The following is a 23,504-nucleotide window of genomic DNA, read 5'->3' as shown; positions in this document are numbered from 1 at the left end:
GGGAAGCTGGATATGAGGTAGGAATCTTTCTTTGAGTCATACATTTTTATGATTATGATTATTATTGAATAATAGCTGACATTTATTGAGAGCAATTATTGAGGACAATTATTGAGCTTTGACAAGCTCTTTTCAAAGGCCTTTACATATATTTTCTCCACTTCTAATTGTCAGATATTCTTATTATTCCCATTTTATAGATGAGGGATGCACAGGCATAAAGCCTGTGTGGAGGCAGAGAGCAGCTAAGTAACCTGACCACGGCCCAACAGCAAATGATGGGGCCACATGCAAATCCAGGCAGAACCCTTCTATTATATGAAGCTCAATGTTTTCTTATTTTCATCTTGTTATGAATACACCTATTTGCAAATGGGTTTTGAAGCTACTTTAAAACATTTTGTGGCTGTGCGTGGTGGCTGACACCTGTAATTCCAGCATTTTGGGAGACCAAGGTGGGCAGATTGCCTGAGCTCAGGAGTTTGAGACCAGCCTGGCCAACATGGTGAAACCCTGTGTCTACTAAAAATACAAAAAAATTAGCTGGGCTGTTGGTGTGCACCTGTAATCCCAGCTACTCTGGAGGCTGAGACAGGAGAATCACTTGAACCTGGGAGAGGAAGGTTGCAGTAAGCTGAGATCATGCCACTGAACTCCAGCCTGGGCGACAGAGTGAGACTCTGTCTCCAAATAAAAAATAAATAAGATTGAATTTTGAGCTTCTGACCATGTCCCCAGATTGTACTCATACATATTTTGATGTCTAATAAGATTTATTCTTAGTGCGTTTTTTAAGTGAAAGTATTTTTTGAGCATCTACTGTATATCATGTGCTGAGGTAGGCACCAGTGGTGCAGGGAACATATGGCACAGTCTCTGACCTCAGGTAACTTTCACTCTCATACATATGTATTAGGACACCAATACATGTGTGAATATAAGATAGTATGATAGATATTGCAACAAGTAATTATTTACTGTAAATCTATTTTATAGGATTTTAAACTTAAACTACTTTCACCCTATTTCCAAAAAATGTATTGCATAACTTTAAAGGGATTCTCAGTTTGAAACCATCATATGAACTGCAGTAGCATCTGCTGGTGAAATACTGCTTTGTACATACTAGAATAGTCCAAACAATTGGGAAGAACTGCATTATTAGAGCTGTGAAAGTTACTGTCTGGAAATCTCAGAAAAGAAGAGGAGGTTATTTATTTCCTTCTCCTGCCTAATTGCCCTGGCCAGAACTTCCAACACTATGTTGAATAGGAGTGGTGAGAGAGGGCATCCCTGTCTTGTGCCAGTTTTCAAAGGGAAGGCTTCCAGTTTTTGCCCATTCAGTATGATATTGGCTGCAGGTTTCTCATAGATAGCTCTTATTATTTTGAGATACGTCCCATCAGTACCTAATTTATTGAGAGCTTTTAGCATGAAGCGCTGTTGAATTTTGTCAAAGGCCTTTTCTGCATCTATTGAGATAATCATGTGGTTTTTGTCTTCGGTTCTCTTTATATGCTGGATTACATTTATTGATTTGCATATATTGAACCAGCCTTGCATCCCAGGGATGAAGCCCACTTGATCATGGTGGATAAGCTTTTTGATGTGCTGCTGGATTCGGTTTGCCAGTATTTTATTGAGGATTTTTGCATCAATGTTCATCAAGGATATTGGTCTCAAATTCTCTTTTTTGCTTGTGTCTCTACCTGGCTTTGGTATCAGGATGATGCTGGCCTCATAAAATGAGTTAGGGAGGATTCCCTCTTTTTCTATTGATTGGAATAGTTTCAGAAGGAATGGTAGCAGTTCCTCCTTGTACCTCTGGTAGAATTCGGCTGTGAATCCATCTGGTCCTGGACTCTTTTTGGTTGGTAAGCTACTGATTATTGCCACAATTTCAGCTCCTGTTATTGGTCTATTCAGAGATTCAACTTCTTTCTGGTTTAGTCTTGGGAGAGTGTATGTGTCCAGGAATTTATTCATTTCCTCTAGATTTTCTAGTTTATTTGCGTAGAGGTGTTTGTAGTATTCTCTGATGGTAGTTTGTATATCTGTGGGATCAGTGGTGATATCCCCTTTATCATTTTTTATTGCATCTATTTGATTCTTCTTTTTTTCTTTATTAGTCTTGCTAGCGGTCTATCAATTTTGTTGATCCTTTCAAAAAACCAGCTCCTGGATTAATTATTTGAAGGGTTTTTTGTGTCTCTCTTTACTTCAGTTCTGCTCTGATTTTAGTTATTTCTTGCCTTCTGCTAGCTTTTGAATGTGTTTGCTCTTGCTTTTCTAGTTCTTTTAATTGTGATGTTAGGGTGTCAATTTTGGATCTTTCCTGCTTTCTCTTGTGGGCATTTAGTGCTATAAATTTCCCTCTACACACTGCTTTGAATGTGTCCCAGAGATTCTGGTACGTTGTGTCTTTGTTCTCGTTGGTTTCAAAGAACATCTTTGTTTCTGCCTTCATTTCATTATGTACCCAGTAGTCATTCAGGAGCAGGTTGTTCAGTTTCCATGTAGTTGAGTGGTTTTGAGTGAGTTTCTTAATCCAGAGTTCTAGTTTGATTGCACTGTGGTCTGAGAGACAGTTTGTTATAATTTCTGTTCTTTTACATTTGCTGAGGAGAGCTTTACTTCCAACTATGTGGTCAATTTTGGAATAGGTGTGGTGTGGTGCTGAAAAAATATATATTCTGTTGATTTGAGGTGGAGAGTTCCGTAGATGTCTATTAGGTCCGCTTGGTGCAGAGCTGAGTTCCATTCCTGGGTATCCTTGTTAACTTTCTGTCTCGTTGATCTGCCTAATGTTCACGGTGGGGTGTTAAAATCTCCCGTTATTATTGTGTGGGAGTCTAAATAAAGGGTATTCAATTAGGAAAACAGGGAGTCAAATTGTCCCTGTTTGCAGATGACATGATTGTGTATCTAGAAAACCCCAGTGTCTCAGCCCAAAATCTCCTTCAGCTGATAAGCAACTTCAGCAAAGTCTCAGGATACAAAATCGATGTACAAAAATCACAAGCATTCTTCTACACCAATAACAGACAAACAGAGAGCCAAATCATGAGTGAACTCCTATTCACAATTGTTTCAAAGAGAATAAAATACCTAGGAATACAACTTACAAGGGACGTGAAGGACCTCTTCAAGGAGAACTACAAACCACTGCTCAATGAAGTAAAAGAGGATACAAACAAATGGAGGAACATTCCATGCTCATGGGTAGGAAGAATCAATATCGTGAAAATGGCCATACTGCCCAAGGTAATTTATAGATTCAATGCCATCCCCATCAAGCTACCAATGACTTTCTTCACAGAATTGGAAAAAACTACCTTAAAGTTCATATGGAACCAAAAAACAGCCTGCATCACCAAGTCAATCCTAAGCCAAAAGAACAAAGCTGGAGGCATCACACTACCTGACTTCAAACTATACTACAAGGCTACAGTAACCAAAACAGTATGGTACTGGTACCAAAACAGAGATATAGATCAATGGAACAGAACAGAGCCCTCAGAAATAATGCCACATGTCTACAACTATCTGATCTTTGACAAACCTGAGAAAAACAAGCAATAGGGAAAGGAATCCCTATTTAATAAATGGTGCTGGCAAAACAGGCTATCCAGATGTAGAAAGCTGAAACTGGATCCCTTCCTTACACCTTATACAAAAGTTAATTCAGGATGGATTAAAGACTTAAATGTTAGACTTAAAACCATAAAAACCCTAGAAGAAAACCTAGGCATTACCATTCAGGACATAGGCATGGGCAAGGACTTCATGTCTAAAACACCAAAAGCAATGGCAACAAAAGCCAAAATTGACAAATGGGATCTAATTAAACACAAATTGGGAGAAAATTTTCTCAACCTACACATCTGACAAAGGGCTAATATCCAGAATCTACAATGAACTCAAACAAATTTACAAGAAGAAAACAAACAACCCCATCAAAATGTGGGCAAAGGATATGAAGGGACACTTCTCAAAAGAAGACATTTATGCAGCCAAAAGACACATGAAAAAATGCTCATCATCACTAGTCATCAGAGAAATGTAAATCAAAACCACAATGAGATACCATCTCACACCAGTTAGAATGGCGATCATTAAAAAGTCAGGAAACAACAGGTGCTGGAGAGGATGTGGAGAAATAGGAACACTATTACACTGTTGGTGGGACTATAAACTAGTTCAACCATTGTGGAAGTCAGTATGGCGATTCCTCAGAGATCTAGAACTCGAAATACCATTTGATCCAGCCATCCCATTACTGGGTATATACCCAAAGGACTATAAATCATGCTGCTATAAAGACACATGCACACGCATGTTTATTGCGGCACTATTCACAAGAGCAAAGACTTGGAAGAAACCCAAATGTCCAACAATGATAGACTGGATTAAGAAAATATGGTACATATACACCACGGAATACTATGCAGCCATAAAAATTGATGAGTTCATGTCCTTTGTAGGGACATGGGTGGAATTGGCAATCATCATTCTCAGTAAACTATCACAAGGACAAAAAACCAAACAGCACATGTTCTCACTCATAGATGGGAATTGAACAATGAGAACACATGGACACAGGAAGGGAAACATCACACTCTGGGGACTGTTGTGGGGTGGGGGGAGGGGGGAGGGATAGCATTAGGATATATACCTAATGCTAAATGCCAAGTTAATGGGTGCAGCACACCAGCATGGCACATGTATACATATGTAACTAACCTGCACATTGTGCACATGTACCCTAAAACTTAAAGTATAATAATAATAAAAAAAAGAAGAGGAAGTTCTATGGTAGATGAATAAAATGACATCTAAACTGTTCTCTGAAGCTACTGAATTTCTGTGGATACCTTACAGCACAAAGTTCAAGTGTATGCCCACAACTCCTCATGCCACAAGATGTGACACCTTTCCAATCTCTTTTTGCAAGAGTTCCCATTTCTGTCTCTTTAAAGGTACTTTTTATACCCACATATTCTGGATTTTGTAGGGCATGCAAAGACAAGATGGGAAGGGGTCTTCCATTTGTTGATGCCAGTTGCTCTATGGACCAGGCCCTGCTCATGCATCCATGTTGGTTCTTTTATCCCCACATCAGCCATAGCCCATAGGCATTAACTGCCATTGCACAAATGAGGAAATTAAAACTCTGAGAGAATATGCAATCTACCCAGAGTCATGCAGCTTGTGTATGTAAGTGCTGGAATGAAAATCCAATCTTTGTGAGTCCCAAGTCCCCTTCCACCATATGGTGTCCATTTCATTTTGCAATCAGCTTGGCTGGGATATGTCTGCCCTAAAAGATAGTAAGTAGGAATACTTGTCTCTATACCTTAACCTGACATCCATGGGCTTGCTTTTTGTATTTGGAGGTGTCATAACATTATAATAATAATTTGACTTTATTTGAACAGTGAATATTATACTACTCAGTCTAGAGATTTATGGCATCCCAGTCTAAATCGGATGATAGCAATGAAGCTTCTTCAAGGAGACAAGTATGAGTAATAAGGTAGTAATAAGTTGAATTTCTATGGAGTTGCTACTTCTGAATTAAAACTAGTTGAGTTTAAGTAGATATTCAAAAATATTGCTATAATCTTCAGTTGAATAATACATTTATTATTTTTTACATATTTATTTATTTATGGAACATAGATGTAATTTCAAAACAGAATTTTTGCAAATTGTATTAAAATATATTAAAAACATAATACATTATGACCCAATAGAGTTTTTCAAAGTAATTCAGTGTTAGTTTAAAATGTGAAACTCAATCAGTATAATTCATCATAGAATACAGAGTGTACGTCAGTATAATATATATATCAAAATTGGAAAGAAGTAAATTTATCTTTGTTTTGTAATAAGGTGAAATTAAAATTTTAATGAATTTCCACTTTCATTTTAGATTCCGGAGGGAATCTGTGCAGGTTTATTACATGGGTGTATTGTGTGATGCTGAGATTTTGGGTACCAATGAAGATGTGAGTGCCTGTCTTGAACTTGCACCCAGAGCAATCTCCCCTGATCAGCAGAGGGTAAACTAACTTGAATTACACTTGAATTTCTTAGTAGAGCAGGTCACAAAGGGCAAATTGTGGTCCAGAGAAAAAAGTGCTCCATGGTCTAAAATGAGCCTGCCATGTCACTGAGGGTACAGGTCTTCACAGATATATATTTCAGAAAGCGGTCAAACCCTTCTTTAAAGATAAATGTAAGCTGGGTGTGGAGGCACACATCTATAATTCCAGCTACTCAGGAGGCTGAGGCAGAAGGATCCCTTGAGATCAGGAGTTTAAGACCAGCCTGGACAACATAGGAAGATTCCATCTCAATTTTTAAAAATGAGAAAAAAAATAGATAAACTTAAGCCTATAAAATTTTAAAGAGTTTATTTGAGCAAACAGAGATTCATGGATTAGGTAGCACCAAACTGAAAGTGGTTGGAGGATCTACTGGAGGTGTTTGTATGGAAGGCTTTTATAGAGTGAATATAGAAGTAGAGTAGAGAAATTATTTGATTGGCAAAAATTTGGGCAGTTGCATTATTTGAACTATCCTGATGGTAGGTCTCTCATTACACAGCTAATACTCAGTGGGCCACTTTTTGATGGGCTAAGCTTGTTTCATTTTGTCTATGTAGAAACCCAGGCCATGGGAGCTATCTCAGCCTGATGCTCTCCCATTACGATATTTTACACCTTCTTTCTGTATCAGGGTAAGCGGGCGTCTTCCCCAGGAGGGTTCTTACCACCCTGTTTCCCTCAGCAAAATGAAACTGTCCCTTTTGCCTCTGTAGGCAATCTTCTGAACAAGACATTCCTAATATTCTTATCTCATCTTATTTTATCTTATCCTCTTCTCTGTACCTTGTTTACATGTTTCTGGAACACTTGTGTGTCTTGCACCCATCTCCTGCATTATTTAGGCAATCCTAAAAGAAGAATGCTAGGATGGATTGGTAGAGAACTGCTGGCATATTGAGCCCTCTCTCTTTGTATCTGGAACTTTCATAATTACTTTAGTTCCCCATGACAATTTTGCACTTATCTTTGTTCTCCACTTCAAAATACACTTACTTCTTACAGAAGCTGAGTAAATAAAAGGGACCTTGTCCAGTGGTACTTATGAGGCAGGAGACATGATATAGTTAAAATTATAAACTATAATCACTATATAGTTATACACTATATATAATCACTATATCACTCCCGGGTTCAAGTGATACTCCTGCCTCAGCCTCCTGAGTACCTGGGATTACAGGCATGTGCCACCACACTCGAATAATCCTATAGGTTTTAAAATAGGAATAGATTTTCTCAGCTAAACTGAAGGGAAATGCTAAGGAAAGAGTGAGATTTGACTTGATAATTATGTGTCTGAATGAATCAGCCAATTAATAAAATAAAAACAGGCTGGGGATCACTTGAGTCCAAGGGTTTGAGACCAGCGTGAGCAACATATCAAAACCCCATCTCTACAAAAAATACAAAAATTAGTCAAGTGTGGTGGCGGCTTATGCCTGTAGTCCCTGCTACTTGGGAGGCTGAGGTAGGAGGATCACCTGAGCCTGGAGATATACAGGCTGCAGTGAGCTTTGATCATGCCACCGCACTTCCAGCCTGGGTGACAGAGTGAGACCCTGTCCAAAGAAACTAAACTAAAATGAAATGAAAGCAAACACAAGACAAAAATTGATGGACTTATTTTAACACATAGCATGATGAACACACATAGATAACGATACTAACCCAATGGGTTTTTGTCAATCAAACCCATAGTCACTAGTCTAAAGGAAATAGGAATAATGACTGTGAATTAATAACCATTTACAACATTAGAAATACAAAATACAAATTATCATCAGATATATCAGACTCACAATTATTTGACCTTTTAAGAATTCATCCTGCTCTCCATAATGAATAAGAAAATATTGATAACTATTTTTTCCCTAAACTTAGCCCTTCATGCTCCTGAATCTCTGAATTTGTATTTACATCTTAACACTCTTTTTTTTGTAATTATTTTCTGCAGCTTTTTTCTCTTCACTTGAGACATCTCCTATATTCTCTTTACACTTTTCCACAAATGACTCAATTTTTTTCATAAGCTTCATTGATGCATTCCATGTATGTGATGATAGTGTAATGATAAATTATCCATGTGGTTTCCCTCCAGTCTTGTTCATTATTCAAGTGACTCTTCTTGGTTTAGCAACAGGCTAAGAGGTATCTATGACATTTTGTTCAGGTTAAGCAGAAAGAAGAAAACAAAATCTACATTCTGTTTTTTATATTTTAAACACAAGCCAACAAATCATTTGGAAGGACCCATGATTAGACAGGGAGGATTTTATGCTCCTTAAAGAGTAATTGAGATTGTTTAATTGTATGGAGGAATGAGCATATCTCAAGGGGAATAGAGAAGATATAATATTTGGATGACAGAATCATTAAGAACTGGCTTTGTACCCTGGCTACACCATTGCACACAGGAAATATTAGGGTGCAGTGATGCATGCCTGTAATCACAGCACTTTAGAAGGCTGAGGTGGGTGGATCACCTGAGGTCAGGAGTTCAAGACCAGCCTGACAAACATGGTGAAACCCCATCTCTACTAAATACAAAAAATTAGCTGGGTGTGGTGGCACACGCTTCTAATCCAAGCTACTTGGGAGGCTGAGGCAGGAGAATCACTTGAACTTGGGAGGCAGAGGTTGCAGTGAGCTGAGATAGTGCCATTGCACTCCAGCCTGGGCAACAAGAGCTAAACTCTGTCTCGAAAAAAAAAAAAAAATCACAGCCCCACCAACTTTTTCACATAGGATGATTAAGGATTCCAGAGCCCATGCTACCTCTAGGGGCTCCTACCCCTGCCACGCCACACATGTATCTTGACAGGGCCTGTTACAGAGAAGAAAAGGCCAAGTAAATTAATATCACAATCATTGCCACATACCCACCAAAAGACTCAAATTAAAATTTTGACAAAATTAAGTGTCAAGAAGAATGCAAAGATTTGGGAATTATCAGATATTGTAAGACTGTCCGTTGGTGTGTTAACATTGAGATGAAACCAATAATACATAGTAAAACTGAAGATATGTTTACCCTGTAACCTATGGTTTCACCTCTTGCTTTATACTGTACATAAATACTCACTAATGGTAACCAAATAGAAATACAAACATGTTCACAACAACATCATTTGTAACTGACAAAAATGAACACAACCCACATGTCCACCAACAATGAAGGGATACACACTGGTGTACTGTATTTTTATTTTTATTTTTTTATATTTATTTTATGTATACAAATATAAATTTGTATATATTTATTGAGACAGAGTCTTACTTAGTCGCCCAGGTTGGAGCGCAGTGGTGTGATCTCGGCTCACTGCAACCTCTGCCTCCCGGGTTCAAGCAATTCTCCTGTCTCAGCCTCCCCAGTAGCTGGGATTACAGGTGCATGCAGCCACTCCTCGTAAATTTTTATATTTTTACTAGAGATGGGGTTTCACCTTGTTGGTAAGGCCGATCTCAAACTCCTGTCCTGAGGTAATCCACCTATCTCAGACTCCCAAAGTGCTGGGATTACAGGTGGCAGGCACTGCGCCTGGGTATTTTTTTTTTTGAGACTGTCACTCTATTGCCCAGGATGGAGTACAGGGCACAATCTTGGCTCACTGCAACCTCCACCACCTCCCAGGTTCAACTGATTCTCCTGCCTTAGCCTCTCAAATAACTGGGATTACAGGCACACACCACCACACCTGGCTAATCTTTTTTTTTTTTAACAGAGTCTTGTTCTGTCACCCAGGCTGGAGTGCAGTGGTGTAAACTCGGCTCGCTGCAACCTCTGCATCCCAGATTCAAGTGATTCTCCAGCCTCAGCCTCCTGAGTAGCTGAGACTACAGGCATGTGCCACCACGCCTGGTTAATTTTTGGTATTCTTAGTAGAGATGTGGTTTCACCGTGTTCGCCAGGATTGCCTCCATCTCCTGACCTTGTGATCCACGTGCCTTGGCCTCCCAAAGTGCTGAGATTACAGTCATTAGCCACCACATGGCCTAATTTTTGTAGTTTTAGTAGAGGTGGAGTTTCACCATGATGGCTAGGGTGGTCTGGAACTCCTGACCTCAAGTGATCTGCCTGTCTCGGCCTCCCAAAGTGCTGGGATTATAGGCATGAGCCATATGCCTGGCTGGTGTACTGTTTTAATAGAATGCAGAAACAATGCTAACTGTGAATCCTAAATACTTAATATTGAGTAAAAGGGGCCAGATGCACCAGGATACAGACTTTTACTCCAATTATATAAGAAAAAAACCAGGCAAAATCAGACTTTACTTTAGGCATATAAAAAATGCATAATAAGGCCAGGCACTGAGGTCAGGAGTTCTAAACCAGCCTGACCAACATGCAAAACCCCATCTCTACTACAAATACAAAAATTATCCAGGCATGGTGGCACATGGCCCATGCCTGTAATCCCAGCTACTTGGGAGGTTGAGGCATGAGAATCGCTTGAATCTGGGAGGTGGAGGTTGCAGTGAGTCAAGATCATGCCACTACACTCCAGCCTGGGTGACAAAGTGAGGCTCCATCTACAAAAAAAAAAAAGATATAAAATACATAATAAAATTATAAAGAGAACCAAGGAGAGGATGGCAGATATCCACAGGTAATGTGGATATCTGTTATATCTGTTACTAATAAGGGGAAGGAAGACTTTAGGATCAGTTAGGAGCATACAGAGGACTTCTCGTGGTGATAGTGCTCTATTTCTTCACCAGGATAGGTATCACACAGATGTTTATTTAATAACGATGTATCCATATCTTTGTTTGTATATTTTAAAATAAGAATGAAATAGAGGAAAGGAAGGTGAATGGAAAGAGATTTCTCCATTCATCAAAATTTTAAAGTCATGTTTTTCCTCAGGTTCTTCTCCAAGCTCAGTCTGAAATGGTGAAAGCAGCCAAGCGTGGTGGCTCATGCCTGTAATCTCAGCATTCTGGGAGGCTGAGGTGGATGGATCACCTGTGGTCAGGAGCTAAGACCAGCCTGGCCAACATGGTAAAACCCTGTCTCTACTAAAAATACAAAAATTAGCTGGGCGTGATGGTGGGCACCTATAATCCCAGCTACTCAGGAGGCTACAGTGAGCTGAGATCACACCACTTGACTCAAAAGAGTGAAATTCTGTCTCAAAACAAAACAACAACAACAATGACAAAGGAAACAGGAAAACATCCTCAATAATAGAGGACTTATTAAACTAGGGTGCAGCCACTCATACTGTGTCTTGATTTGTAGATTAAGAAAATGATGACCCTCCCTAGGTACTGATTTAGAGTAACATTTCTGTGAAAATAGAGAAATACTTACATATCCATAGAACATATATATGTATTTAAAATTGTATATGAGTATGACATAGACATACATATTTGTGTGTATGGCATCTGCATCCTTGTATGTTTAAATACAATCTGGCAATTGCATTCTTTGGTATATACCCAAATATTTGAAAACCTATATCCACTCAAATCCTGCACGTGAATGTTTACAGCAGCGTATACACAACTGAAAAAGACTGGAAGTAACCAAGATATCCTACAATAGACAAATGGATAAACTAACTCTGAAACGTTCATACAATGGAATATTCTTCATGAATAAAAAGAAATGAACTACGAAGGCATGAAAAGACATGGAGGAATCTTAAACACGTATTTCTAAGTGAAATAAGCCAATACAGAAAGGCCACATAGTATAGAGTTCCAATTATATGGAATACTAGAAAAGGCAAAACCAGGCAGATGGTATTATAAAAAGTTCAGTGGTCGCCAGAGGCTTGAGCAGAGGGAAGGATGAATAGGTGGAGCACAGAAGATTTTTAGGGCAGTGAAACTTTTCTGTGTGATGCTATAATGGTGGATATATGTTCTTAAGCATTTGTCAAAGCCCATAAATGGTAGAACACAGAGAGTGAATCTTAATATTAGCCATGAACTTAATAATATCGATATTGGCTCATCAAGCATAACAAATTACCACACTAAGAAGGTGATAATAGAGGAAGTGTGTGTACTATGGTGGAGGTAGATATTAGAGCTCAGTATGCCTTCTGCTCTATTTTTCTGTACACCTACAACTGTTCTAAAAATTAAGTCATTTATTTATTTATTTATTTATTTTTATTTATTGAGATGGAGTCTCACTCTGTCACCCAGGCTGGAGTGCAATGGCCTGATCTCGGCTCATGGCAACCTCTGCTTCCCGGGTTCAAGCGATTCTTCTGTCTCAGCCTCCAGAGTAGTTGGGATTACAGGCACCAGCCACCATACCTGGCTAATTTTTTGTGTTTTTAGTTGAGACGGGGATTCACTGTGTCAGCCAGGATGGTCTTGATCTGCTGACCTCGTGATCCACCCACCTTGGCCTTGCAAAGTGCTTGGATTACAGACATAAGTCACCACACCTGGCCTTATTTATCTTTTTGAGACAGGTTTTATCTCTGTCACTCAGGCTGGAGTGCAGTGGTGCAATCATGGCTCAATGCAGCCCCAACCTCCAGGGCTCAAGTAACCCTCCCGCCTCAGCCTCTTGAGTAGCTGGGACCACAGGCATGTGCCACCATGCCCAGCACATTTCTTAGACCTCTGAAAAGATGCTCAACACCATATATCACAAGCGGATTCAAATTAAAACAACCATGTGATACCATTACACACCTCTTAGACTGGCTTGAATGCAAATACCAACACCAAATGCTGGTGAAGATATGGAGTGACAGGAACTCATCTCTATTTCTGCTGAGAATGCAAAGTGGGACAGCCATTGTGGAAGGCAGTTTTGCAAGTTCCTGCCAGTCTAAACATATGCTTACCATACGATCCAGCAAAAAAATGAAATTTTAAAAATATATTTTATATACTTAAAACATATACATTTAAATAAATATATAATTTATATATTTTTAAAAGTATATATATTTTTATTTTTTGTAGAGACAGTCTCTACAGACTATAGCCTGCAGAAGCTATTAATTTTAAAAGCATTTTAAACTCTTGAACAAGAAATTATTTGAAGAGTGAAAAATAAAATGATAGAGTACTGTTTGGTAAATTCCAAATGTTGTATATTACATAATTTGGATTAATTTTAAATTCCAAAAAGTGAAACTTTAAAAAATATTTTTAAAATTTCCTAATCTGAAGTCCATCCTAGTTCAAAACATTCAAGAGCTGATTTCAACGGAGAGATAAGTGGTCAACAAGTTCTTAGGTTTTGACTTTGTTTTCCAACTATTTGTGTTTGTGAAAGGTGAATTTTTAGATTTTGTTCCTTTCTTCTTAGGGTATTGACTAATATTTTATTAAGTCAGAGAGACAGTAAATTAGAATTATCTGTTAGTCCATTTTATCTGTTATAAATATTTCCTCCAAATTCACTTATCTAAAGTTTTTGGTTTATTTAGTCGTGTGCGGTGGCTCATGCCTGTAATCTCAGCACTTTTGGAGGCTGAGGTGGGGGATCACTTGAGGTCAGGAGTTCAAGATCAGCCTGCCCAACATGGCAAAACCCGGTGCCTACTACCATACAAAAATTAGTTGGGCGGCTGGGCGTGGTGGCTCACTCCTATAATCCTAGCACTTTGGGAGGCCAAGGTGGGCAGATCACCTGAGGTCGGGAGTAAAGAAACAGAGAGTAAAGAATTTCTGAGACCAAAAAGTCTGAGAACAGCTGCTCAATATATTCATTCAACAAATATTTGTCTCCTTACCATGTGCATGGTACAGTTCTAGGCTCTAGGGACAAATAGCATTGAACAAAACTGACAATATCTCCTGCTGTCATCAAGTTTACATTCTAGTGGACATAATAGAAGAATAGAGATGATTTGTCAAAAATCAGTCCAGGCACAGTGGCTCATGCATGTAATCCCAACACTTTGGGAGGCCAAGGCAGGGAGATCACTTGAGGTCAGGGGTTCGAGATCAGCCTGGCCAATATGGTGAAACCCTGTCTCCACTAAAAATACAAAAATTAGCCAGGGCTGGGTGTGGTGGCTCACCCCTGTAATCCCAACACTTTGGGATTCCGAGGTGGTTTGGATCACCTGAGGTAAGGGGTTCAAGACCAGTCTGGCCAACATGATGAAACTCTGTCTCTACTAAAACACACACACACAAAAAAATGTTAACCAGGCGTGGTGGCTGATGCCTGTAATCCCAGCTACTTGGGAGGCTGAGGCAGGATATCACTTGAACCTGGGAGGCAGAGGTTGCAGTGAGCCAAGATCACACCAATGCACTCCAGCCTGGGTGACAGAGCGAGACTCCATCTCAAAAAAAAAAAGGAAATTTTAAGTGCTATGGAAAAAAAGGGAAGCGGTAAATAGTTTCAATTTCAGATAGGATGATCTCTGACAAGACAAGAATGATATTAAGACATGAAGAAAATTAAGACAAAGATCCTTACAGGTATATGGAGGAAGAGCTTCTTTTCTTTCCTTTTCTGTTTTATTTATTTATTTATTTATTTATTCATTTTTTAGACAGAGTTTCATTCTTGTTGCCCAGGCTGCAGTGCAATGGCACCATCTCAGCTCACTGCAACCTCCACCTCCCGGGTTCAAGTGATTCTCCTGCCTCAGCTACTCTCCCGAGTGACAGGTGACCAAGAGAGCCATTGAAAATAGTGAGAGTGGCCGGGTGTGGTCCCAGCACTTTGGGAGGCTGAGATGGGTGGATCATGAGGTCAGGTGTTCAAGACCAGCCTGGCTGAGAGTGTGAAACCCCGTCTCTACAAAAAATGCAAAAATTAGCCAGGCGTGGTGGTGTGCCCCTGTAATCCCAGCTACTCCAGAGGCTGAGGCAGGAGAATCACTTGATTATGGGAGGTGGAGGTTGCAGTCAGCCCAGATCATGCCACTGCACTCTAGCCTGGGTGACAGAGCAATATTCTGCCTCAAAATAAAAAAAAAAAAGAAAGAAAAGAAAAGAAAAGAAAAAGAAAATAGTGACAGCACCATGTTTAAAAAGCGGTCCAGGCACTGGGGTAAGGGGTGAGTGTCAGCCAAGTCATCAGCTGTCAGAACAGGAAGACATCAAGTAATATATCAAGTTGATATATTGAGAAGGAGGATCTACCTATTATATAATACAGAGATAAGCACTCAGATATAGAGATTAGAAATAGTTTAGAAAATTTAAGCATTTGATTATTCAGGAAGTAGACGGGGGAGCATTGGAGAAACAGGGTGGGGGAGTAGACTGCATGGAAACCTCTTTCTTAGTTTGTGATTTTTCAATTATGCACATAGGTTTCTTACATAACATGGAAAATTCAATTAAAGAAGAAACAACACTGTGTTCTGAGGTCCCAAATGTTTAGTGATTAATTAGAAAGACTCACAAAACCGAGTGAAGCTGTTATACTCATAGTTTATTACAACAAAAAGATACAGATTAAAATCAGCAGCAAAAAAAGGTGCACAGGGCAGAGTCCAGGAGAGACAAAGCACAAGCTTCCAGTTGTCCTCTCCCAGTGACATCGTGTGGACAGTGCTTAATTCACCCAGCGATGTGTGGCAAAAAGTACAGAAAATACTCCCCAACAAGAAGCTTACCTGAGCCTTGGTGTTGAGCATTTTACTGGAAGTTGGTCACATGGACAAGAGCACCCACTTGGATGACCTTAGTTTCTCTGTCTCCACCCTTCCCAAGGTCAAGCTGACACTGCATGGTCCAAGGTCCCCATAATAAATCACGTTGTTAACTCCCAGATAAGCAGAAGATTCCAAGGACTTAGAGGTTATTTCCCGGGAGCTAGATTAGAGCCAAATCTTTCTTTGGAGTGTGCCAGGTTTGGGCAGTTCAGGCCTACTAAGTTTCCTTGACTGCACACAAGTGATAGTATGTAGGAAATGATTACTCGCATATATTGCTGGTGAAAGTACAGTGTTATATAACCCTTTGGAAAGAAATCAAGTGTGTAGCACATAAACATTATATTTGGTTTGTTTTTGTTTTTGTCTGAGACAGGGTCTCACTCTGTCACCCACACTGGGGTGCTGTGGCATGATCACAACTCACTGCAGCCTCGACCTCCCAGGCTCCAGCTATCCTCCCACCTCAGTCTCCTGAGTAGCTGGGACCACAAGCACCTGCAAGTACACCCAGCTAATTTTTGTGTTTTTTGTACAGATAGGGTTTCACCATGATGCCCAGGCTGATTTCAAACTCTTGGGTTCAAACAATCCCCTACCTCAGCTCCCCAAAGAGCTAGGATTACAGGAGTGAGCCACTGCACCCAACCTATATTTGTATATACATTAAATTGTATATGTTAGGCCGGGCACGGTGGCTCATGCCTGTAATTCCAGCATTTTGGGAGGCCAAGGTGGGCTTATCACTTGAGGTCAGGAGTTTGAGAGCAGCCTGGCCAACATGGTGAAAACCCATCTGCACTAAAAAAACAAAGTTAGCTGGATGTGGTGGCAGATGTCTGTATTCCCAGCTACTCAGGAGGCTGAGGCAGGAGAATCACTTGAACCAAACAGTGGAAGTTGCAGTGAGCCGATCACACCACTGCACTCCAGCCTGGATGAGAGAGCAAAACTCCATCTCAAAAAACAAAACAAAAAAATTGTATGTTATTGTATGTATGTGTATATATTAAGTTGTATATACACATATTAAATATATATACTTATATTACACTTTATACACATACAGTTGTTTCCTCATGCAATTTGTTTCAGCAGAAGTAAAAATTAATAAAGATATAAGTAGAAGAATATTTACAGAAGCGCTATTTTTGGTGGCAAAAGTACTTTAATATCTTAAAATGCTCATATAATGAAAGATACTTTAACTCTTACAAAGAATGAGTTAGCTTTTTATCTACTATAAAGGTATCCTAATATCTTTATACCTAAAGTGATATATGTGGGCAATTGTTATATTAAAAAAGGAGAACCCTTTATAATTAAAGAAAAAAGAAAGAAACGTTATATAGTAGCCCTCCCTTATCTGCAGGAGATGTGTTCTAAGACCCGCAGTGGATGCCTGAACCTTGGGTAGCATTGACCCAATTGCTGTCAATCAGAACACATTTCTGTTTATGATTTCCACGGACAAATTTAATGCCTTTTTCATCTTAACTAAGCACTTATCACACACATGGTTGTACTTTTTAGAGCTTGGGTTGCAACAAACAATACTAACAGAAATTTATTTTTCCTTGTTACATTTTCACCGTCAGAGGATTTGTTCTTACCATTGATCTTAGCAACCTGAGCACATGACTTCTTTTTCTTTCTTTCTTCCTCCCTTCCTCTTTCTTTCTTTCTTTCTTCTTTCTTTCATCTTTCTTTTTTTCTCTTTATTTTATGGATTTACTTATTTATTGAGATGGAATCTCAGTCTGTCACCCAGGTTGGAGTGAAGTAATGTGATATTGGCTCACTGCAACCTTCTACTCCCGGGTTCAAGAGATTCTCGTGCCTCTGACTCCCAAGTAGCTGGGATTAAGGTGCTCGCCACCATGCCCAAATAATTTTTGTACTTTTTATAGCGATGGGGTTTCACCATATTGGCCAGGTTAGTCTCGAACTCCTAACCTCAAAAGATCCACCCGTTTCAGTCTCCCAAAGAGTTGGGATTACAGGCATGAGCCACCATGCCTGGCCTATACGTTCTGTTGTTTGCTGGCCAATACTTATATGAATCTTGGAGAACATCATGGAAAGATGCTCATCATCTTGTTAACTGGTTATTTCAAGAGTGGAATTGGAGGGGGAATACTGCTTTTCCTGTGTATTTATTTGTAATGTTTCATTTTCATTATGAACATGCATTATTTTAATATGTTTAAATATTAATAAAGAGAGGTAAATATATGTAATTTTAATTCAAGCTGAAATCCTCAAGGCAATCATATATAGTTAAATAGATGGAGGAAAGAAAACATTTAAAATACCTGAAGGAAAAGGAGGGAAGTCCGGGCAAGGAGGCTTATGCCTATGTCAGCACTTTGAGAAGCCAAGGCAGGTGGATCACTTGGGGTCAGAAGTTCGAGACCAGTTTAGCCAACATGGTGAAACCCTGTCTCTACTGAAAATACAAAAATTAGCCAGGCATGATGGCATGCACCTGTAATCCCAGCTACTTGGAAGGTTGAGGCGGGAGAATCGCTTGAACCCGGGAGGCAGAGGTTGCAATGAACTGAGATTGTGCCACTGCAGTTCAGCCTGGGTGACACAGCGAGACTCTGTGTCAATCAATCAATAAAAGGAGGGGGAAAAACACAAGTAAAAAATAAGTGATTCAAAAGTAGCAAAGTACCATAATGCCTAAATTTGTGGGATTGGCAGGGTGTGATGGCTCCCACCTGTAATCCCAGCACTTAGAGAGGCCAAGGTGGGTCGATCACCGGTCAGGAGTTCAAGACCAGCCTGACCAATATTGTGAAACCCTGTCTCTACTAAAAATAAAAAATTTAGCAAGATGTGGTGGTGGACACCTGTAGTCCTAGCTACTAGGGAGGCTGAAGCAGAAGAATCACTTGAACCTGGGAATCAGAGGTTGCAGTGAGATAAGATTGCCCCACTGCACTCCAGCCTGGGTGACAGCAAGACTCCCTCCAAATAAATAAATAAATAAATAAATAAATAAATAAATAACACTTTGTGGGACCAATTCCAATCGAGTCCAGGGGAGCACAAACTGTCGACCAACATCCCCCCTCAGATCCCTTCAGGGTCGAGAGAGTGCATCTGGAACAGACTGGGAAACTCCAGCAGGCAAAGTAAGGTGCCAGGAATAGACACCACCTGACACATTCTCCATGTTCCCTCCACCCACCCCTCTCCCCACCAGGTTTCCATCGGGCTCCAATTCTGCACTCTCCCCAAGAACCTCAGATTGAAACATTGCAAGGAAGACACCGATACTCAAAGTCACAGGCTTAGGAATCTGAGCTACAAAGAAAAATGAGACCCTGCTACCCCAACTGCCCGGTACTCCCCTCAGCACTGCTGCCCTGCACCTGCCCCCTCCTCCATAATTTGAACTGTCCTCACAGAAGCTGGACAGATGGCCCACCTGTCAGGAAAGAGAGGACCAGCATGTGGCAAATGCCTTGGGTATGTAGGAGCAGATGGTGAGATTAGCACAGGGATGTAAGAAACAAGTGGTTCTCAGACCCAAGAAGACTCTGCAGCAGAGGGCACATTAGGCCTTCATGGGGGCGTGCGCTGGACAAGAGCTCCCCAGTTACCGAAATAATTATCTGAGAAAGGCTCTGATCTGACCAGAAACACCCTTGAATCCCGTGGCAATGACTCAGCGTCTGGCAGTAACAGGCTTCTGTGCCCAGAATCTCTATGTCTGGAGGTCCCACCTCCACCAGTCTCTCACAGTCCAGAGGTACCTCCCATTGGCATCTGATGGGTTAGGGAGGCTGTTCTTCCAGCTGTGACAGATCCAGCCAAGGAGCACTCCTGGGTCTTCTTAGTTGTTTCTTCCCACACACCTGCCACTCAAAGCCACAACCCACTTGCACGCCACCTTGAGGACACCTTAAAACGGCCATCTAGATCTGAACTGCACTGAGGAAATGGTCAGCTTTACTCCCATTAGATGGCTTGGCCCAAAGGACCTAGTGACCACCCAGACAAAAATTCTTCCTAAAAGCTACATGCGTCTGTGGTCTCTAAGAGGCAAAACTACATCCTAAAGAAAAAGCCAGCCCACCCCCACCTCCACCACAAAACAAAACAAAAACAAAACCCACCACCAACCCACCTTTCATGTGAGGAGTCCTTGAGAAGGGCCTCTCCAGCCAGGACCAGGCAAGGGAATCTGTGCACTTGGCCAGACCCAGAACACACAGTGTCAGGGACCTGACGGTCACACTCTGACCCCATAGAATTTCCACCACTGACACACAGATCAGGGTGTCAGCATGAGAGATGACACCACAAATGTGGCTTTCACAGATTGATTCCACACACATCCCATCACTGACACCAGATTCCCTCATCACTGACCCTACATACCCACAAGAATTGATTCCATGGACCTCATCACTATCCCAAAGACCACCCATCACTAGAGATCATCATCTCTCACCCCAGGGACCCCACAGATTCCCCATCCCTGATTCCAGGATCTATAGAACCTCATCTCTTGCCCCCACAGGCCTATTAATAAAAGGATACATTTATAGGAGACTGTGTTGACCATTTTGCACACCCATTGCGCGCGTGTGTGTGTGTGTGTGTGCTGATTAATGGACTTAGGTAAACTTTAGCGTTTTGGTAGGCAATGCAATTTTTCAATGCCTTTTCTTTCTTTTTCTTGTACATCTTTAAAGGCCTTACTCTAGTAAGTGTGCATTGCAGTTTATTAATGCCTATCCCTTATTGAGTCCTTGTCATGCATATTTGTTATTAATCGTAATTCACAATTCTTGTAATTCAGAGACACCAGAGATTCACATAAGAAGAATGGCTTTGGGTTTTTATTTATTTATTTGTTTTGGTTTCTGTAGATTATCAAATTCATTCATTTGTATCAAGTCACTAAGCGTATACTTTGTTTTCTAAAAAAAAATTCCAATTAATGTTTTTTAAGACAGGGTATCACTCTGTCACCCAGGCTGGAGTGCAGTGGTATAATCATGGCCACTGTAGCCTCAACCTCCTGGGCTCAAGTGATCCTCCCTCCTCAGCTTACACAGTAGCTGAGACTACAGGCATGAACAAATATGCCCACCTAACTAAAATTTTTTTTGTAGGTATATGTGTCACACTATGTTGCAGAGACTGGTCTTGAACTCCTGGGCTCAACTGATCCTCCCACCTTGGCCTCCCAAAGTGTTGAGATTACAGGTGTGAGCCACTATACTCAGCTGACAAAATCTCAAAAAGAGGAAAATACTTTGGGGCCTAATGTAAAATTTCCACTGAGATGATGCGTCAGAAATTAAGGTAGAATAAGATGGCCCTAGGGCATCAAAACAACAAAAACTAAATCTTGGGCTGGGTGCGGTGGCTCATGCCTCTAATTCCAGCAATTTTGGAGACCAAGGTGGGGGACTCACTTTAGCTCAGAAGTTTGAGACCATCTAGCCACCATGGTGAAACACTGTCTCTACTGAAAATACAAAAATTAGCCTGGAGGTTGCACTGAGCCAAGATTGTGCCAATGCACTCCAGTCTGGGCAATAGAGGGAGATTCTGTCTCAAAAAAAAAAAAAAAAAAAAAAGAAGAAGAAACAAAATCTTAATTTCTTCATCAAATGTAAAAAATATGGACTGGACTCTGGAGGAATAATACACAAAAACACACATAGGCACTATTTTCTTTGAAGTTTTATTGAGAAATATTGATAACATACCACAGAAGCCACTGATTTAAAGTGTAAAATTCAATGGATTTCAGCATATTTGCACTGTTATGCAAACATCACCACAACAAATTTTAGATCATTTTCATTATCCTGAAGTAAACACCATATCCCTCCATTTCCCCCCAACTCCCCTAACCCTGGGACACCACTAATCTACTTTCTGTTTCTATGTATTGGTCTATTTTGGACATTTTATTTAAATGGAATTACATAACATGTGGTCCTTTGTGGCTGGCTTCCTTCACTTAGCATAATATTTTCAAGGTTTATTCAATCTTGCATGTGCAGAGGGGGAACATTACATAAGGATAAACCCGGGATGGGGGGTGCTTACTGATTGATTTGGAAACTTCCCTCCAAAATTCTAAAGGGAAATGATTGGTTTCAAATAGAGGAAAAACCTATTCAGGCTAAAATCCTGTTTTCAGCAGTTTGTAATGTGGGGTTTTATCGCAAAGAATGGCAAGACTTTTAGGCTTATTTTCCACAAATTCTCCCTGTGTTTGGGGAACAGTCACAGAATGTGTAGGAATGGGCTTCTAGGCTCTGTGGCTGGAGATTCAAGTCCAGGAGAACACAGGTCCCAGGGTAGGCAGAGAAAAACAGTGGAAGAGTGCCAACAGAATGCTTTGAAATGGAAAATTTTAAATGTTCCCTCCAAAAGGAGTCCCAGATAACCACACAAAAGAGGACTTTGCTGGGCAGGTCCATCGCAATGGTTCAATAACAAGACACAGACAGACTGGGAAAGAAGGAAGTTTATTTCTGCAGCCACTTACAGGGAGAAGCACCGAGTAACTCACCAGATCAACTCGAAGTTACAAGTTTTTTTTTTTTCTAGTGCTTATATACTTCTTAAGCTCCACGTGGGATTGCACCTACAAGCAGGAGTGTTTCATTCAATCAGCAGCTAATTTTTAACTCGGGTCTAGCGTCTGGAAAGATTTCTCTAGAGTCTTGGTAAGTTTCTGAATCTTAAGACAGGCCCAGGTGAATGTGTAAGAATGCTATCATTATTCTATTCAGAATTTAGGGTCGGAGAAAACCCAGGTGGGGTCTCAATGGGTTGGTTTTCACATTCCATCCCTGATACTCAGGCACCAGTTTCTTCATTTCTTTAACGTTAACTTATGCATTCATCAAAATTATAGTAAAGGGTTAGTAGAAACTGTTCCGGTTGCTATTGGAAACCTGGCCTGCCACACTGCCATAGGAACTGAAGCCCACTACAGAACATCGAAAATGCCTGCGAACACTGACTTTACTGACCATTCAATTAAATTGCAGAAAAGCAAGCTCACGCTGCCTCCCTGATCTGTCCTCCAGAATTGCTAGTTAGAAACGTGCACATTGTCCTAGGTTCAGTTTTGCAAAGATGGAGTCTGGCAGTGAAAGCATTTGTTTGAGTTCATGCATTAAGGTCTGCTTTGTCTATTTCTTTTATATTTGTTTACTTGTGTCTTTTTGAGACGGAGTTTCAATCCTCTTGTCCAAGCTGGAGTGCAATGTGGTGGTCTCGGCTCACTGAAACTTCTGCCTCCTGGGTTGAAACCGTTCTCCTGCCTCAGCCTCTCAAGTAGCTGGGATTACAGGCATGCGCCACCATGCCCGGCTAATTTTTGCATTTTTAGTAGAGATGGGGTTTCACCATGTAGGCCAGGATGGTCTTGAACTCCTGAGCTCAGGCAATCCACCCGCCTCGGCGTCCAAAGAGCTGTGATTACAGGCATGAGCACCCTCGGCCGGCCTATTTTATTTTAAGATGAAGTCTTGCTCTGTAGCCCAGGCTGGAGTGCAGTGGCACGAGCTCGGCTCACTGCAACCTCTGCCTCCGGGATTCAAGCGATTCTTGTGCCTCCACCTCACAAATAGCTGGGATAACAGGCGCCCGCCACCATGCCTGGCTAATTCTTTATTTTTAGTACAGACGGAGTTTCACCATGTTGGCCAGACTGGCCTCGAACTTCTGACCTCAAGTGATCCGCCCACCTCGGCCACCAAAATTGCTGGAATTACAGACGTGAGCCACAACACCCAGCCCC

General features: G+C 40.7%; 1 long non-coding RNA gene across 1 annotated transcript in view; it reads left to right on the top strand.

Moving 5' to 3' along the window:
- Positions 1 to 5,943: 5,943 nt before the first annotated feature.
- Positions 5,944 to 23,504, top strand: part of LOC129051304 (uncharacterized) — a 29,918-nt gene continuing 12,357 nt past the window's right edge. Inside the window, exons 1-3 of the long non-coding RNA XR_010138144.1 lie at positions 5,944 to 6,065; positions 10,978 to 11,112; positions 22,304 to 22,422. This is a non-coding gene — a long non-coding RNA (uncharacterized LOC129051304). The remainder of the gene's footprint in view (positions 6,066 to 10,977; positions 11,113 to 22,303; positions 22,423 to 23,504) is intronic.

This window comes from Pongo abelii, chromosome 19 (genome assembly GCF_028885655.2).
Source record: "Pongo abelii isolate AG06213 chromosome 19, NHGRI_mPonAbe1-v2.0_pri, whole genome shotgun sequence".
Classification (NCBI taxonomy): domain Eukaryota; kingdom Metazoa; phylum Chordata; class Mammalia; order Primates; family Hominidae; genus Pongo; species Pongo abelii.
Note: the sequence above shows the minus strand (reverse complement) of the source record. Positions and strands in the feature narration are given on the sequence as shown.